The sequence below is a fragment of the Dasypus novemcinctus genome, chromosome X, assembly GCF_030445035.2.
Source record: "Dasypus novemcinctus isolate mDasNov1 chromosome X, mDasNov1.1.hap2, whole genome shotgun sequence".
NCBI classification, from domain to species: domain Eukaryota; kingdom Metazoa; phylum Chordata; class Mammalia; order Cingulata; family Dasypodidae; genus Dasypus; species Dasypus novemcinctus.
Genome location: NC_080704.1, coordinates 75,420,094 through 75,426,093, shown reverse-complemented (window position 1 = coordinate 75,426,093; position 6,000 = coordinate 75,420,094).

The window sequence follows — 6,000 nt, the reverse complement described above, 5'->3', positions numbered from 1 at the left end:
GTTTATATGGTTATGAGTCTCTAAAAAAGAGTCTGGAGGTTGTCAGAAGGATTGCCCTCATGCACACCTGAGCAGAGTCTCAGAGACAGATAAAGTAGATACAACCCCAGGTATTGGTTCTTTTGAGGGATAAAGAGACCCACGGGTTCTATGGTCATGGCATATGGGGTTCACTGCCATGTCAGTTGGCCCTTCATTGGAGCCGGTGTTTCTGTGTGATGGAACTGGACTCAGATGGGATCTCTTTTCACAAGACTTTCATACTACTTTACTGGAATTGTAGTTGGTGTTGGAGTTTAAGATATATTTAGGGGATTTGAATCTCTGGACTGACAATATGATAGCCATGCACTGAACCTCAACAGACTTCAACTCCTACACTCTGATTTATTGGACTTACCCCACTCAGCTAACATGGAGTTGAAGGTCAACCATCACAGCATAGAGCCTAGAGTGCCTACAACTGAAAGCAGGAGGATTGCATCCAGTATCCATGTGGAATCTAAGCCTCTTCTTGGCACAGATGTGCAATGGACACAACCAATCCAATGTCCACAGAGAAAATGTGGCATTGGTGTGGGAAGGGTGGCCATGGTGGCTGGTGGGTGCGGGGAATGGGAGGAAGAGATGAGATGTGGAGGCGTTTTTGGGACTTGGAGTTGTCCTGGGTGGTGCTTCACGGACAATTATGGGACATCGTAGATCCCCCCAGGGCCCACTGGATGGAACGTGGGAGAGTGTGGGCTATGATGTGGACCATTAACTATGAGGTGCAGCGTTGCCCAGAGATGTACTTACCAAATGCAATGGATGGGTCATGATGATGGGAGAGAGTGTTGCTCTGGGGGGAGTGGTGGGTGGCGGTGGTGGGTTTGAATAGGACTTCATATTTTTTGACTGTAATATTTTTTCAAAAATGAATAAAAAAAAAGAAAAGAAAATGTATAAAGTAGTATTGGTAATAAATGTTAACAGAGCAACAATGTGAGATCTAGGAGAATGGATATTAGACTCATGTAAGTTGTGTAGAGTTATAGCATAAGTAGAGTACCTATAAAGAGACTTTCAACTGAATATGGGGAGGAATATAGTATGAATTAAAAGGCCAGGGTTTTCATGAGAGAGGGAAGGAGGAAAGAAAGACAATAATATCAAGAGTGGATAAAAGACAGAAAACAGAACAAAGGTATTAGAAATTAAATGTCAGACAATTTGGGGGGCCAAAGAAAGAGAAGTGGAATGCTAGAAAAACAGTAGATGATTGAGGATAGAAAGATGTAGAGGAAAGGTAATAGTATAGGTGGCCAAAATCCATACGCACAGAAAAGAGGAAATGGAAGATGAGGAAACACAGGAAATGTGGTGCGCTCCCTGCAGCACCTATTATATAAAGAAAATAAAAACAAAAAAAAAAGAGGAAAAAAAAAGGAAAAAGGGGGGTGGGCAAAGAAAAGGGGGGGGGGGGGGGACAAGCAAGAAAAAGAAAAGGAGAAAAAAACTCAATAAATGAAGAAGGACCTTGGGGGATAAAACAGGAGATGAGACCAGGAGACAATGCAACAATAGGAACCATGACAAAAAAAAAAAAAAAGGACCAAAGTTTCAAGCTAGGAATCCTCTTTGTAGTTAAATAAAATGCTTATGGATCTGACATTCCCCCTTTCTCCCTTCCTCACTACTCTCTCTCCCTGGGCAGCAGGAAAGTTGCCTGAGAAGTCTGGTAGGAGATTCAAGTGGGTCCTTGTTGAACCAACTCAACACAGAAGACAATGAGTCTTTATTTCCAGCGTGAGAGCACCTACACCTCACCAGAAACTCCAAATATGCTATTGGAAGCTTGGATAGCACCTCCTACAGTCCCTCCCCCTTAGGTGTGCTAGGGGATGTCTAATTGATTTTCTGACTCCACCTTCTCCCAGACCAAGTTTCCTATCCCAGGACATTTAGGTAAATTGGGCTTCCTCAGCAGATTCGCCTCTCCTTTCTTCCCAGATTCTCCCCAAGTCAGCTGGTACTCTCCTCCAAGCTCAAAGAAAAAAAAAAAAAACAAAAAACATGGAGGGCTAGGGTAATCACAGACCTCAGACGGACCTCAGGGTGCAGTGGATTCAGGAATGGGTAGTCCGTGATATTGGAGACTCAAGGTATGTGAGTCTTTGGAGCGTGGGCTACCAGTGTTTAGGGGATACAGACCTGGGAACCTTGCATCTGGTAAACACGGGGTTTAGGAACACCACAGCACAACAAAGTTTTCAGGGATCGCTGCAGCTGGGCCGCCAGCCCTAGGGAGAAGGGTTCCACCCACAACTTCTGACCTCTGTGTCAGAAACCCAAAATTCCACCTGTTGCAAGAATCTCTTCTGTCACTGTCTCACCAAATCGACGTCCAGACACCTCCTGCCCTTCAAGCCCCCGAAACAACCCGCTCGGAGTTTGTGAACATCGCAGCACAACAAAGTTTTCAGGGATCACCACAGCCGGGCCACCAGCCCTAGGGGGAAGGGTCCCACCCACAACTTCTGACCTCTGTGCTAGAAACCCAAAATTCTACCTCTTGCAAGAATCTCTTCTGTCACTGTCTCACCAAATCGACATCCAGACACCTGCCCTTCAAGCCCCCGAAACAACCTGCTCGGAGTTTGTGAACATCGCAGCACAACAAAGTTTCCTTCATGTGCCTTTTAGACATTTGTATTTCCTCTATGGAAAACTGTCTGTTCAAATCTCTTGCCCATTTTTAAACTGGGTTGTCTTTATTTTTGAGATGTAAGATTTCTTATAAATGCTAGATTTTAGGCCCTTATTGGATAAGTGTTTCCCAAATATTTTCTTCTATTGAGTAGGCCGCCTTTTCACTTTCTTGACAAACTCCTTTGAAGTACAGTTGTTGTTGCTGTTGTTGTTTTTAGGAGGTCCCATTTATCTACTTTTTCTTTTGTTGCTTACCTTTTGGATATGAAGTTTATGCAACCATTTTTTACTACAGATCTGGTAGCTTTCTCCTATTATCTTCTAGGAGCTTTATGGACTTGGCTCTTATATTTAGGTCTTTGCTCTATCTTAACTTTGGCATAAGGTGTGAGAAGGTGTTTTCATTCTTTTGCATATGGATATCCAGTTCTCCAAGAATCCTTTGTTGAAGAGACTATTCTGTCCCAGTTGAGTGAGCTTGGTGGCCTTGTGGAATATCAGTTAGCTGTATATGCACAGGTCTATATTTGAACACTTAATTCAGTTCCACTGATCAATATGTCTATCTTTGTGCCAATACCATGCAGTTTTGACCATTGTACGCCTTGTAGTATGCTTTAAAGTCAGGTAGCACAATTCCTCTAATTTCATTTTTCTTTTTTCAAGACATTTTTTGGCTATTTGGGGTCCCTTACTCTTCCTAATAAATCTGATAACTGTATTTTCCAGTTCAGTAAAAAATACTGTTGGAACTTTTATTGGAATTGTGTTGAATCTGTAAATCAATTTAGGTAGGACAGACATCTTGATATTTAGTCTTCTGACCCAAGAACATGTAATATTCTTCCATTTATTTATGTCTTGATTTCTTTTAGGAATGTTGTATAGTTCTTTTAACTATTCAACACTTACTTACTGAGCACCTACTTTGTGTAAGGCACCTTTTCCTTGTGTTTCAAAATATAAAACTTCCTGAAAGAGCAGCCGATCATAGCAGAAAGTGCATGGGTTGGGGTCAATACAGACTTGTATTCAAATTCCAGCTCTGATGCTTACTGTGGGGAAGATACTGAATCTCCCCAAACTGTTTTCTCCTCTAAAATTGATGGCAACTGTGTGATAGGGTTTGTAGACGTTGAAAATAGGTAGAAATCCATGTTTTAGCTTCATTCCTCTCTTCTACTCATCTTTCTGGTTCCTTTTCATCTTCCTGTCCTCTAGCTACTATGGTTATCAACACTGGGACACTTTGTTCGCTCAATATTCACCAAGTCTATTACATAAGCTCAAATTTACATTTCCAGCTAACTTCCACCAGCCCTCCAGATTTGTATTTTCAGTTGTATGTAGGGTATCACCACTTTGAAAGTCAAACTCAGCACCTCCATAACTGTTTTCAGAAATACACCATTTTCCCAGGCTTACGGGTTAGAAATATCTGGTAATCCTTTCTTCCCTCCACCCTCCTCCCAATTCAATTTCTCATATGTCCTCATTTATTCCTTTGAAGCCACTTTTGTCATGATATTCCCCTGCTCCTTGAAGGCACTGTATTTTCCACCACAGTAAGAAAAAGTCAATTTTTTCCTGGTTTGCAATACCTAACCTCAGTAATTTGGTCTTATCCAACTATTTTTCCTAGTTCAATTGAATGCACTTCAACATTTGAGTTATTAGAAAAGGAATAATCATTTTAACATTAACCCTTCCAATTGGACTCAAGACTGCCTTTCACATGGTCCTTTGTAACTAGGGCATGTTACTTCATTTCTCTAAGCCTATTTCCTTAGCTATAAGTGATATAAAATAAAATGTGTAAAGGCGGCTAGAAAAATGAAGCGTTGTGTCACATTATGACTATGTACAGGACATGCCATACTTCCACACATGCAAACCCTCAACAGCCAAATGATTGGGCCTTACCAACATGCCTTGCTCTCTCACCTTTGCTCACACTATTCTATGCCATGTGGTATGCCCTCCCTAGTCTCTATAAAGATACAAATTCCCCCAATACTTCAGACTTCTTCCTGTTCTTACTGATCACTCTTGACATTTTAGGTATTTAAAATAAGAAACATGCATTTGGCTTTTCAACTATTATATGTGTATGGATCGGTGGGGGGTGGTGTGGGGAAGTTGGGGTTCCAAGTACAATACAAAATGAGAGCAGGAACATATACAGCCCCCAGCAAAATGTTGAAGACTCATTCCATTCCTCACCAGGTTCTAAGGCTGCCTGATTTGTCTTAGCTTCATTTAAGTGGGTAGGTTTAGTTTAATTTTGACAAGGAACTGTTGTAGGGGGGAAAAAAAGAGCATAGGCTAGTTGCCTCACTCATTATGTGACTCTGGGCAATTTATTTAAGCTCCCTGAGCTCCAGGTTCCTCATCTTTAAGGATAATACCACCAACCAGTCCCTGACATATACTATTTGATCAGTAAATGCAACTTTCCTTTCTAACCTGCTCACAGTACAATATATTTTATCTGAAAACATTATGCAGCAAATACTGTGCCTTTCCGCACAAGAATAGGCACACAAATTTTTTCCAGTTTTTTATTAGCATATTTAACATTCACAAATAATTTTATACAGATTTTTCACAGGTTTCACAGGCTTATTTATAGGAAAGACTGAAATTAAAAGGGAACATTGAAGAGGGCCAAGAAACTACCAGTAGTAATGGCAGAGTACAAAGGCTTCAAAAGAAAAGAGAACAGAGTGAACAAGAGCAGTGTGTGAACACTGACTTCAGTAAGGCAAAGCCTTACTCTTATTCCTTCCTCCCACCTAATAAAAAGGCATCCCATTCTCTCTATTGCTTTCTAGGGTTTTGGCATATAATTGGTTCTATAAGTAGCGAGATGCACCTCTCGACCATAAACACCTGAATATACCAGTTCAATTTTGATGCATTAACCATCCCTCTGGAAAAATTAAAAAGCCATGTAAGACTGAGAAAAATGAGATGGGTATATATGTGTGGTGGTGAATAAAAGGGCAGGGGAGAGAAGAGGGACTCAAGGAGGGAAGAAGGAAGCAAACCTAATTCTTCCCAATGTGTAAGTGCTCTGTGTTCTCCTCAAATGCTAATATAATGTTCCATTATCCAGCAAAAAGAGCTGAGTTGTCTACCTCCAGTCTAGTTGGGGAGGGGGTGTACTAATTTCATGTACGTAACAATGCAATTCAAAATGCTCTCATCTAACAAGTTATTCATTCCAATTTTAAACCAATTTACTGTGTGATCTTGGGCAAGTTACTTACTACCCTTTCTGTGCCCAGATTTGTAATTGTAAAATAA